We start from the raw sequence: 13,610 nt of genomic DNA on the forward strand, positions 1-13,610 counted from the left end.
TCTCAGCCTCTTGAGTAGCTAGGATTACAGGTGTGAGCCACCACTACCGGCTTTATTAATATTTTTACATTGACTACAGGTGGCAATATTTTGGGCTTCTTAGCATTATATAAAGAGAATGTATTATTGAAATTAATGTTGTTTGTATTTGCTTTAGTAAATGTAGGTACTAGAAAATTTAAATCAATACACATAGGTCGCATCTGTTATATTGAACAGGTATGTTCTGGATTATTATTCTGTGAGAGAATTGCTGAGGACCTGAGAAACACTGTAGTGGTTGGATGCCAGCCTGGCAAGTTTAGTGCTAGATTTCAGCTGTAAAGTCCAGCTGCAAGAAAGCCAAAGGGCCTGTAGATATGGCTCAAGTGGTAGAGCACTTAACTAGTAAGCATGAGGTTCTGAGTTCAGTCCCCAGTATCACAAAGAATAAAAGGTGTAAGAGTTCATGAAAGGGATAGACTGTTAATGAGTGAATTACATGAATGGCTATTATATATCATTTTCTGATTAATTTGAAAGAGCAAGGGAAAGCTTAAATAGAAGAGTAAAGAAAGCTTATAAAAGTTTCCAGGATAAAAGCATGAAAAGTGATAAAAATCTTTTATACTAGATAGGATATGATGTTAACCAAGTTTTCCTAGACATTAAGTCAGGGTAAGCAAAAACAGAAATAATGAGGTCTTGAACTATCAGATATTAAAGCTACAGATCTAGAGTGTTGGTTGCTTTTCTTTGCTGTGACAAAATATCCGAGATAATTGATTCAAAAGGAGGAAAGATTTGCTTTGTCCCATGGTTTCAGAGGTCCATGCTTCCATTGCTTTTGGGTTGGGGTGAAGCAGAGCATCACGGCATCTGAGAAACAAGGAGACAGGGAAGAAGGGTCTGGGGGCCTGGGGGGAAAGGCTGCTTTTTAAAAGTCTGCCCCTATTTGAAATTGGATAGGGAACGGGGGCGGGGGGTGGGAAACAAGATGAGGGGTGGGGGTGGGGGGAGGGAAATGGGGACCAGGACATGTGAAAGGGTATCAATGTATGGGAATTAATGTACCTTCTATCTGGCAAATATCATGTAACCCTTCTATTAATTACAATAAAAAATATAAGAGCAAAAAAAAGTCTGCTCCAGTGCCTTCCTCCTTTCCATCCAGGGCCCTGTTACTAGGAGAGCTTCAGTGGGCGCGTCCATCGATGAAGTTAACAGTCCAGACGCCCGGCAGCAGACCACCGAGGCTTTACCACGCGAGCCTTACACAGACATTTTAAAATGGAAATCATATTTCAATAATGAAAAGCAGATACAGTTCGCCATGTGATGTAGTCACACACATGCACACATGTGCATGTGCATGACATACACTGACAGGTTCATTAAGCAGGAGGACTCAGAAGTAAACCTTTATGACTTTAAGAATTCGGTATATAGCATCCCAGATCAAATGGGTTCTTATATTTTTGATGAGGAAGCCAGCCCTCACACCCCCCACGGTGTGAGAGATGGAGGCAAATTTTTATATCTCTTTGAAACTGCAGGAGAAAAAATTCCTGACAAGCTACTACAAGTGAGAATTAGTATATTGCAAATAATAGAGCAGGAACCACATGACTGACTTCAGAATACTTAATCTTCCGTATTTCATTGTTGATGGGTTTTAGTGAACACAGAGCTTCAAATATAGGTTTATACATCCTTTCTGGTTCCTCTGTGTTCTGGTCCACTGGGGGTTTCAGAACCTCCTTCTAAACCTGAGGAGGTCCAAGACTCCTCCTCTGGCCACAGATATTTTGGGAAACATTGAGTTCTTCTAAATTCCCTTTTTGGGGAATCTAATCACTTTCTTTCTTGGTGATTTGCTGGATTTTAAATTCTCAGCCCTCCCTCCCTCCCTCCCCCCCCTCTCTCCCTCTCTTCCTTCCTTCCTTCCTTCCTTCCTTCCTTCCTTCCTTCCTTCCTTCCTTCCTTCCTTCTTTTGCCAGTCCTGGGCCTTGAACTCAGTGCCTGGTCACTGGGCTTCTTTTGCTCAAGGCTAGCTCGCTGTCACTTGAGCCACAGTTCTGCTTTTGGCTTTTTCTGTTTATGTGGTTCTGAGGAATCGAACCCAGGGCTTCTGTATCACACATAGCTCTGGGTTAGGGGTGAAGCAATCTGCTGTTTTCCATCTCTGTGGTCTATTGAAGTCTTCATGTCTGAGTGTTCTACAATGTTTGAGTGGAAAGGATAAGAACAATTGGGTGATACTTGCTTGGAAGGCTTGCTTTGGTGATGAAATAGGTAACAAAGGCTGAGTCATCACCACAGTGCCCAGGACATAGAAAGCACAGTGGTGTACATGGTGGGGACAGCAGCACCCATGCCACCAGCAAAGCTGGTGGAAGTTTATTATTGATCTCAAGGTTTAGGGGTGACATGAGAAGTTGTCTTTGTGAAGAAGGAGGAATGTTATGGCAGAGGAGAGTGAGGAGAGGAGAGTGCAGTAGGCCCTGAATTCTGGAGTATGGGGAGGGGCAGGGAGGGAGCAGAAGGCAGAGGAATGGAGGAGGCTGGGCCCTCTTGTTCCACCCTGCACCTGAGCCATATTGTTTATGGTTTCCTAAAGGCTTAGTTTACCTATGGCTCTCCTCATGGGGTTTTTGTTATTATTGAAAAAGACCCATGTGACTCTCTGAGTCCTTATTTTTTGCTTCTATTTAGTCAGAAGCATTTCATGCTTGCAAGATAAGCCTAAAATAAACCAGAGCAAAGGGGACTTTTTATTTTTCACTTTGTCAGAGAAGACCTTTCTAATGTCTCTGGAGAGTATGCGCCCTCATTCATTGAGGATCAGAGGAAGAGTTCTTTTCCATTCTCTCTAAAAGATTTGCCCCAGGTTGAGTTGGGATGAAGCATCACAGAACCCACTCTCAGCCCTCTGAGTGGCAGTCAGGAGGCCACCTGTATTCTCAAGGCTGCAGACCTGCACAGACTCTGTGTACAGGCCCCTCCTGGGCCTGGCTTCACTTGTTCTGGCTCCACTGTTTATCGTGTTCCTTCCCTAAGAATTCTCTAGTGGTGTGGAAATTATCCCATATTTGTGAGTAGACCAGAAAAGCTGGAAGATTAATTCTGGTGGGGTTCCTCTTGCTTGTGGATATACCAGCTGGCAGTAGATGTTACTTCTCCCACTGCTCAGGGGCATTGTGGGAATATCGCTGCAGAGACTGGGGAGACCCCAATAGAGCTGGCTTGGCTTATTCTCGCTCTGTAGATATTGTTATGACCAACACTGTACATGGGCTTTGTTATGCTCATGAACATCAAGAGAAGGGGGACACACAAGTCACGAGGAAGGTTTGTCAGATACAATCATGGGTCTGTTCAATCTTGGGTCCATCCTCCAGCTCCAGCCCCTCTGGGTCCTGTGGCACTCTTCCCCATCCCCAACCCCACCTGCTGGTTTTCTCTTCCCGTCCCAGCAGCTCTGTTAGAGCTGCAAATGACATCACACACGCATTACATTACACTTTCATGATGTGATTTGGCATGACTATGTGCCGATCCGGAACACCAAGCTCTTCCTCACAGAACTCAGAATTGTTGAGGATATTTCCCAAAGTGATTTATATATTTATTTTGTTATTTTTGTCGGTTGTGGAGCTTGGACTGAGGCCTTGGGGCGGTCCCTGATTTCTTTTCTTTAAGGCAGCACTCTACCACTTCAAGTTACTACTTGACTTCTGGTTTTTGAGTGGCTACTTGGAGATAAGAGTCTCATGAAGACTTTTCTGCCCTGGCTGGCTTCATCGAACTGTGATCCTCAGATCTCAGCCTCCTGAGTAACTAGGATTATAGGCATGGGCCACTGGTGCCTGGCATTATTTAAATTTTGATATTCAATTATTGTTGTTAATGAGTTTGACATACCAAAAGCTTTGTTTCTGTGTTCGATTGTGAGGCATGAGGGATATGCCTGGGGTCCCACTGTTGGCCTCACCCCCACAACCTATGTGTGTGGCCGGCTGTTGTCAATCATTTGTCTTGAAACTGAGGTTGAAACCAAAAACTTGCCTAGTGATGTTCGTCTTCATCTGTCTCCCTGGGCATGGTGCCTTGGGGCCAGGTTGTAGTTGAGGCTGTGTTAATGAAACCTCAAATTCCTTTGGATGGAGAATGGGTTCTACTTAATTACAGCTCTTGTCAAGTGAGAGTGATGGCCAGAGGGCTTAGGACATGATGAACATTGAGTTTTCTTCTTTCCGAGTTCATTATTTTAGCTTTCTAATGTTTGTCTGAATTTGATTAAAAAAGGAAAACCTCATGGCTTCCTGGTGCTGTGAAAGTTTTAGAGGCATGTAGATGTTTCCTGATTGTATTCTCATTTCATCCATGAACTAAATCGTCTGTATTTCCCTGCTTGAAGCACAGTGGTGCAGAAAACAACTCAGTTACGGGTCCAAAGCTGTCCTGACCCCAGAGTCTCCTCTGAGGCATCAGACATATATCCTCTGGTCCCATGCATAGTGTATACCAGTTGGCACTACTTCCTACGTCCCTGCCTTCACTCATGGCCCCTAATGAGCCTTTGTGTGATAGAAAGTGGCTACCTTCCACATGGAAGGGGAGGGCACGTATGCCGGCGAGAAGGTCGTTTCCTCTGGGCAGAGCTTTCCTAGCATGACCTGGAGGAGGACAGCAGCTCTCTCCTGATAGTGCTCGCTGACTCTACCTTCAAAAACCGTGTGCTCACAACTGCTTGGATACAGTTCCCTGTTTATTTTTGATTGACTTATTTTTTTTATAATGACTTCACTTTAAAAGTCTCAGCTTTTAAAAGAAAGTGAATGAATGCAGACATACCTCACGAATGCCTGGCCTGATAGTCTGTCCTCCTACATTTGTATGGCACATGTCTGATAAGTGATGAACCGAGATCGACACATTAGTAGTAGCCGAGGTTCAAACATTGATATTTTGACACCCATACTTTTGCATCCAAGGCACTATGTACACTCAGTGTCATGTACGAGGCTGCTGGTGGTTGATGACAAAGCTCAAGGTTTACAGAAGTTAGGAGTGCGCCAACTCACTGGGTTGAACATTTGGACAAGGGAGATGGCTGGGCTGTCAGCATGACATGTTGGCCCTGACTTGGATCAGGTTCTGCTCTCCAACCCCATTCCCGCTGGACGTTGGTCTCTCATACATATCCCTGTTCGAGTAGGGCAGGCCTTGAGCATGTGTGCATGCAGGCTCCTTGGGTCTTGGTGAGCAGTGGTTCTTAGAGGTGGGGCCCTCTTTGGGGATGTTGTCTCTATGGAGTCCTGAGACATGGCCTTTGGCCAGTTGTGTTCCCAGGAGAGGCTGGTGTGGCATCTGGACCGTGTCTGGGGACTCACTGCATGTCTTTCCCTCACCTTCAGGGTCTAAGTCACAGAACTGCCTGTGGAACTCGCTTATCGATGGGCTCACAGGGAACGTCAAGGAGAAAGCCCGGCCCACTATCATTCCTGACCCTCGGCCCCCTGAGGAGATCCTGGCTGAGGAGTTGCCACCGCTGGACAGCCCAGAGGCCTTGGTGAAGACATCATTCAGGTTTGGAGAGAAACTCCATGGATTTCTTCTGATGGGCTGGGGATTTGGTCCATGCAACCATGTTTCAGAGAATGATTTCTTGTGTCAAGTAGAATTGGAGTCAATCTGAGCTGAGCTGTTACTTTGCTGTTGGTATTTTATTGGTATTGGCATTTAAAGGTTAGGAATCTGGGGTCCCAAGGTTGGCAATTTGAGTCACATTAATGAGCTTTTGCTCCAAATGAGATGGCACAGCTAGATAAATGCACAGGAGATACAGGGTGGATTTAATTCAGCCCAGGTCTTAGAGTCTCGTGGTGGGTACGGTTGGGACTCTGGTGCTGAGAGATGAATGGATAACTGAAATGAACTAAGACATTTCCATCTGCACTGGATTTTTTTTGTGTTTTCTTTTGTGCCAGTCCTGGGACTTAAGCTCAGAGCCTGAGTGCTCTCCTTGAACTTCTTTTGCTCAGGCTGATGCTTTACTAACATCAACCACAGCTCCACTTTTGGCTTTTTTGGTAGTTAATTGGATATAAGTGTCTCATAGACTTTCCTGCTCAGGGTGGCCTCAAACTGCAGTCCTCAGGTATCTTGGCTTAGCATGAAGCTTCTTGTGCAGAGGGAATGGCGGTGATCTGACAGGGAGGGGGAATAATGGTTTTTGTGGCGACATTGGTGAGGCAGAACTGCAGGCAAATGCACTTCCTGTTTGTAGAGCAGATTTGGTCATTGCGTTGTGAGGTTCTATATGAAATGAAGTCCACTCACCTTCAGGGGCCACAGGGTGACTGGATAGTGAGCTGTTTTTGGAACAGTGTAGTATCCTCCAGGTGATCGTTCTACCTTTCCCTGGGTTCATGGTCTCCCTAAGGAACAGCTAGAGAGAGGAGCTCTCAGAAGGAACACCGTATTCCTAGCCCTATGTTGCTCACAAAGTGAAAAACAACCCTGAGCTATGCCAACTCCAGATGTCAGAGCCCCAGATGGAATATTGCATTATGGTCTTTAGGGCTTGGAGACTTCAGGTGAGCCTCACAATAGCAGATAGTTCTTCTGACCGCCAGGGGGCAGGCGTCTCTCTGTGGACGTTGGAGACTTGGGCTCTTTTCTTCGACTGTGCAATCCTAACCCTCTCAGTCACTCTGCTCTGTGAGTGTGTGTGCACACGTGTGTGCTCACACAATCAGAGGATTTGTATGTGTGATAGTTAACATGCTGTGTCTCTTAGTTGGCCCAGAAACTATCCCTGTGTGTCACTGTCTTCCAGCTCCCATGTGGGGTTGGACATTTGAAGACACAGAGCAAGTGACATCCTTTGGGCACTCTATTCTCCTTCCTTCAGTGTGAAGCTGGAGGCCTAGGTGATCCAGGCCCCAGAAACACAGCCTTCAGCCCTCACTCTCAAACAAGACCCAAATGGCAATAAGCCTGAAGGGGGAAATTATCAGGCAGTTGTTTCTTGGATCTCTTCTCCCGAGTTACTCCCATAGGCCCGCAGGCTTGAGGATCAGCCCCCATCTTACTCTGCTTCCTGTCACCAGCTTCTTCCCTGGTGGTGCTTCCTTCTGCCATCTCTTCTCGACACCCAGTCTCAGCCAGCACTATTCCAGCTATTAAAAAAAAGAGAAATAATTTTAAAAGCTTATTATTTTATTTAAATAAAAAGAGGGACATAAGTGCTCCATCACTTGAAATAACAAAATGTGAGGCCCTGAGTTCAGATCCTGATACCAGAAAGAGGGGGGGGGAAGAGAGAGAGAGAGAGAGAGAGAGAGAGAGAGAGAGAGAGAGAGAGAGAGAGAGAGAGAGAGAGAGAGAGAGAGAGACACAGACACAGGGAGAGGCTTGGCAGTCCCAGAAGCCACTTTGCTTTGTTGTTCCCCTAGTTTATTAGGAAGCAGAGGGTTTGTCCTTGTCACTCAGTAGGGACTGCATTCCACAGGCACTGCAGTGTGGGGTTACAACCCTAAGAAGAACAGAAAAATGGAGCCTTTAAATTTTCTTTGTAATGAACTGATCTTTGTAGGGGAGATACCAGTTTACCAAGTACTGAGCAGACTCCCCACATTTGAAGTCACCTGGGAGCCTCATGTGTTGGGCAATGTTTTTGGGCCCCCAAGCTTAATCTCTGGTCCTTTCTCTCCCCTCTATCTGTGCCCCTTTTCTTTTTAGACAAGTTGCCTCTAGACTGGCCTTGAACTGATTCTCTTCCTGCCTTGGGCTTCTGAGTGCTGAATTTGCATGTGTACACCACTAAATTTGGCTTGACTTAGTTACTTTGAGTGAAATACTGATTCATTCTGGTGTCTGCTCTCTCCAGTGCCTCCGCAAGATGGTGTCTGTGTTTGTGAGGCTCTGTCTTCAATGTAATGTCCAACCTCACACAGAAGCTTGGAGACAGTGACATAAAGTGTTAGTCTCTGGGCTAACCAAGAGGTATAGAATGTTAATAAGCACACATGCAAATCACCCAATTGTGCACCCCCCCCCACACACACACTCAGGGCAGGGTGGCTGTGGAGGCCAGGATTGCAGTCAGAGAGAAGACCCCAAGTCTTCAGAGGTAGAGTCCCCTGGCACCTCCTGCTGCAGGTGGACTGCCGTCTCACTGGCCCACCTCCCCTCTCCCCAGACAGTGCCCAGGACCCACCCAGGGGTCCAGGCTTCAGCCCTGGTTCTTTCCCCACCATATCAGTTTAATTTGAATTCCTCAGTTGTGACACCAGGTGAGAGCTGAGGTTTGGCTGGGGAGCTTGTGGCATACTCTGGGGCCTGTCCAAACCATATAGGACCTAAGGGACCACAGGGAAAACAGAAAGCCTACTGCCTTCCCCCTCATGCCCTTGACTACAGCCTTCTGTGTGGAAGTGGATCTGGCAGAGAGAAGAGGACCACCATCTCACTGATGGCAAATCTCACTGCCTCATCACCACTGCTGTGCCTACTGTTCTCCTTCCCAGGCCCCCAGCCAGAGGCTACATCTAGGACTTCCCATAGCTCCTCCCACTTCTCCTCCTCCTCTTCTACCTCCATCTCCCCATACCAGGCCTGGGGCTAAGTCTCAATGTAGGCTGAAGTAGAGACAGATTGGCCTAGTAGCATGGGACTCCATGCTGGGGAACATCCCAAAGCCACCATATGTTACCTCAGAAGCTTTTCACCATGAATGACATCACGACATTTGTTTTGTGGGGAAATTGAGATGCCTTAAATAAGAATTGAGTCATTCCCCCCACCCCACCCCCGAAAGCCATATGATGTGAGATGTGAATCTGGTTATTCTTTGATCAGTGACCAATCACTTCCATCGCTCCTTCTCCCATTATTCACTGTCCCATAGCCACCTCCCCATTATCTACTGCCTCCATTATGCACTATACTCATCCACAGCCCCCATTATCCATCACCCCCATTATTCACCACTCCGATAGCCACTGGCTCCTACTATAGTATAAATATATGTATATATGGTATATATATATCTATAGTATATATATGTATAGTATATATACACTATATAGTATATATCTATATGACTATATAGATATGTAGATAGATATAGTATATCTATCTATCTACATACTCAGTGGGGAAATATATATGTAGATAGATGAATATAACTGGAAAAAATATAAAAGTATCTATCTAGGTATATATTGTTGGGGACCGAGTAATACCATGTCTAATAACTTTCTGCTGAGACAAGGCAAGGCGCAAGAGGCAGGGAGCAAGACTTGATTACCATTGATTACAAATGTGTTATTGTTTGTCACTCTCTGCTGGGACCTAGAGTGAGGGTATATTAGCTGGAGAGACTTCCTCAGGAGGGGGTTTATTAGAGAGAGAGATTTTCCTGCCTTGATGAAGCTGCGTGGAGTCTCTGTTTGTGCTCCGGGGAAGGAAGGCTGAGCGTGGGAGGTCAGTGGGCCTTCTCCTCTCACTGCTCGTCCTGGTCAGGGCGTGTTTTTCCCATCCCTCCTACTAGTCAAGAGGGACCGGGGATGAAGGACCCTGACAATATATTTTCCCCTACTAAGTTACAGAGTGAGGAGTTAGCATCTCCTGTGCATATAGCCCCCAAATGAAGGCTTCCTGAATTGTCTTGGAGCTGGACAACTGCACAGAGGACTGTGGGGCCTAGAGGAGGGCAGGAGAGTTTGGGGAAGAACCAGTGAAAATGGATTGGAATGGAGCCCATATGGTAAATGACTTCTAAATGCACAAGCAGTTAAGGGTCATCAGCAGTGGGGTCTGTTACCATTGATTGCTGCTAAGAGTGCTGGCAGTGGATTGGGCAGGACAAATCACCTCTAGGTTCTGGAGCAGATAGGTTGGGCTAGCACTGCTATTTGCAAGAAGGTTGCAGGTGCACAATCCTCATTAAAAGAGGCCATAACTCGGACACTGGTGAGAAGACAGCTTTAAGACCTCAAAGGCAGGTGTTCTGCAGCCGGCCCCAGAGCACAACTCACTCTGCAGCGTCACACAGGGGAAGGCATGGAGCATCAGCCATCTTGGCCTTGGGAACCAAAACTATACTTGGATTTACTGTCTTTGAAAAGAGCTCAGTGTTTGAATAAGGGCAGTTAAGTGTTGGAATAAGGTAAGATGTTGGGGTTATAATGGTTTACGTAGGTATCTATAAAATGTGTTATTCATAATTTTATCCTTTTGTCATTTGCTACACTTGTTGTAGATCTAGCATCTACCTGTCCATCTCCTTTTCCTGAACCTCTGACCCTAAGCTTCAGAAATTATCGCCGTGAGTAAACTCAATGTTTATTTAATTCTGTTACCGAGTACACAGAGCAAGTTCAGGTTGCATCCAGTGTCCCTTCTTAGCATCCTCCTCTTCTGTTCCAGATCCCTGGATGCCAGTTGTCATGATGTGGATTTTGCAATTCGTGTCGCTCACTTTCCTTTAGTCTTCCAGATGTTGGCATTCAAGGCACACAGTGCTGTTTCATTGTAAAGAATGTTTCTGAGAGTTTGGCTTTTTCTGATTGCTGCCTTGTAAATCCTTATGTCTCCTGTTTTATCAGGAATTCAGCATAAGGGACCTGGCTCTTTGCCAGTGCAGCCATAAGGAGGAAGAGAGTAGAGGAGGAAGATGATGGATGTGTCCTAGCACATGGATGGTGGTGTGTCCTAGTACCTGGATGATGTTGTGTCCTAGTACATGAATGGCAAATGTATCATAGCACTGTGGATGCTGACTTTGGCCATTGATTGTTTTCCCCCTAATTTGCCTGTGCCAAAGAGCCTTCTCCCCTCCCTGCTTCTGTAGCCAGGTGATACAGTGTGAGCTACTCAGAGACTCAAAGCCACTTTTTTTCCCCTCAGCAAATAGGCAGAGTCTTGGCATCATTTTCTGATCCTTATAATTGGCTTTCATTCTAGCCTCTCTGACTTACTGCGGGTGTTTGGCACCCTTTTGCTTCCTCCCTCCTTCATTTCAGAATTCATGTGAGTTCTGATTTCTTCTTTCTTTCAGATCAAATACTCAATTTTTATTTACCTTTTCTGCAGATAATGGACACCCAGACAATGCGTTACAGGGATAAGAGGTCAAGAATTTGTGCCCAGCAAAGGCTGGGGTGAAATCCTCTGATGTTAAGCCAAGTTGGTCTGATGTAATTTCTGAATAGGACCAGCAATATATACTTTGCACCTACTGTAAAAATGAGATTCGGTGCTGTAAGACATAAAGCACAGGCTGTAGGTATGGCTTGAGTAGTAGAACACCAGCCAGAAGACATAAGGCACTCTCTTAAGTTACTAGTAATGGCAGTTGTGTAAAAGTTAGAGTGCAGGCAATGTCAGTATCACCCACGTGTCATGAATGATCCCTGGAAATCACCATCAGCACCCTTGCGAACCATGAATGAGTAGACATGCACAATGAATGAGTAGACATGAAAGGATAGGCCTTGACCCTGAGCACAGGAACTTAGTTCAGGACGGAAGCCCTGTCTCTCCCTTTGCCTCCCAGACCTTGCTGCCTATAGAGTGTCCTACCCACATCCTGCCACTACCATCAGTGTTTTGGGGGAATAAAGCAGATTTAATCATTTAATTCCACCTAGTAGCTCCGCATTGCCTCAGCACTGGGAGACAGAGTATTAGTACTAATAATTAGGGAGCTGGAGTCCATGAATAATTTTTTTCTTTTTTGTTTTACTCTTCAAAGTTCTGTGTGCCATTGTCATCTCATGTGGCAGGGCAGGGGTGGAATTAAAACCAAGTGTGGAAAGTGGTGGATGGCTGGGTACCCAGGGCCTTTACACTGTGGAAGGATGGTCAGGAACCTTCCTTGTGTGTGTCATAGAGATCCAGAGTCTGGTGCCTGTTTTGCTTTGATTCTCTTCCTCCCTGCCTTGGTCATTCTCATCTCATGCTCCATTTTAGCTGTGCCCTGGGAAGGGATGTTTATTGCTTACCCACAACGCATCATTCCTTATGGTCACAACAGCCTGCCATCTCTTTGGACCAATTCTGTTCCTTTACTTTGTAGACCAGAAGGTTTGGGTGAGGTCAACCCTATCTCTACCCCACAGCAGGGCACCTGTGTGTGCTCCAGAGTAGACCAGCAGAGGAATGGGACTCCCTCAGCCAGAGTGGCTAGCTGGAGATAGGCAGCCAGTAGCCACGAGTACTGGAAATTCCTGGAGAAGAGGCATCATGTCTGGTTAGCTGCTGAGCTGATACGATGTGCAGCCAGGATGTGAGGCTGCTGTCTTGTCCCAGGACAAAGCCTCCAAGTGTGGAGCTGGCATAGAGGGGTGTTTTGGTTTTATGAGCCAAGATAAGGCCTGCTTGTTTGCCTGTTAGCCTGCCTGCTCATCTGTCTGTCTGTCTGTCTGTCTGTCTGTCTGTCTGTCTGTCTGTCTGTCTCTGTCTGCCTGCCCTTTCTGCTCTTCTGTCCTTCTGCCCTCCTGTCTGCCCACCTGTCCACCTGCCTGTCTATCTGTCCGTCTGTCATCCATCTGTCTGTTTGCCTTGCAGGAGTAAAGTAAGTCATTAAAAGTTCCTTTTCTGTCACTTTCAGTTAGGAGCCCTGATTGGCCCCGTTACCACCTCCAGATAACAACAAGGCTTTGCATATCTGTATTTTTGCTCATATTCTGGAATGTCCATCTCCATCTTTCAACCCGCACAACTCTGTCCATTTGTCCAGGCCCAGGTCAGATGTCCTTAAGCATCTTTGCATCCACCCTAAGTGGAATGCATCTCCTCTCTCTTTCCTTCACCCAGGGTCATGCATGAGCTGAACTCATAGTGGAGAAGAATGTCTCCTCCTTTATGGTATCTTCACTTCAGCACTTTTTATTTCAGTGTAAACCAGTGACACTTTACACCATTCCTGTGATAAACATTATATATTTGTTGAGCTGAGTTTAGCAGAAAAAGAGACTCAAGGAAGGAGGGAAGAAAAGAGAAACAAAGAAAAAGAAGCAGCAAAACCTGCATCAGGCTGTTTAAAATGTATCGTCAGGGTGGGCTTTTGGTAAAGGCAGATGGGAAGGACGTGTTGAATAACAAGTTAAGCCCAGTTAATCTCTTCTTCTGGGAACTCTGTGCACTTGACAGCTGCAAAATTGTGGCGGCCCCTGGCCAGGAGGGATTTCACAGAACACATGGGACGGTAGTGAGGGAGACTCAGCCGTGACTCCAGTTCTGCCTGAGGTACAGAAATCCCACTACACCTTTGGAGCATAAGGGTTTCAGGTTCTGGAACTTCTGGGGCTCTCCTTGCAATCCTAGGCCAGGTTGTCCTGGCTGGGATGCAGTGGTGGGTTTCCCAACTTTACATGAGCCAGTATGGGCCCATAGTTCTGCTCTGACATGTCATGCCTTTGCTAACAAAGAAAAAGTACCCAATGAATTGTTTCAAAGCCATGCTAAGTTGCTCCATGCTACAACACAGCCTGAGTCTCTTTCCAGATTCACTTTCATTGCTCTCCTTCCCACTATATTTCAGGTGTTGTCTGTCTGTATAGGCCTCATCCTGCAGGGGTTGACTTGTTCTCAGGTCTCCATTGCATGTGCTGACC

At 46.1% G+C, this 13,610-nt stretch overlaps 1 protein-coding gene across 1 annotated transcript in view; it reads left to right on the plus strand.

Annotated features, from left to right (window-relative positions):
* Pde1c (phosphodiesterase 1C) overlaps positions 1-13,610 on the plus strand; it is a 213,462-nt gene that overhangs the window by 7,351 nt on the left and 192,501 nt on the right. The window contains exon 2 of the mRNA XM_090332680.1: positions 5,400-5,571. The gene's annotated coding sequence lies outside the window, so the exon portion shown is untranslated. The remainder of the gene's footprint in view (positions 1-5,399; positions 5,572-13,610) is intronic.

The sequence above is a fragment of the Megascapheus bottae genome, chromosome 5 (genome assembly GCF_031878675.1).
Source record: "Megascapheus bottae isolate mThoBot1 chromosome 5, mThoBot2.hap1, whole genome shotgun sequence".
Lineage (NCBI taxonomy): Eukaryota > Metazoa > Chordata > Mammalia > Rodentia > Geomyidae > Megascapheus > Megascapheus bottae.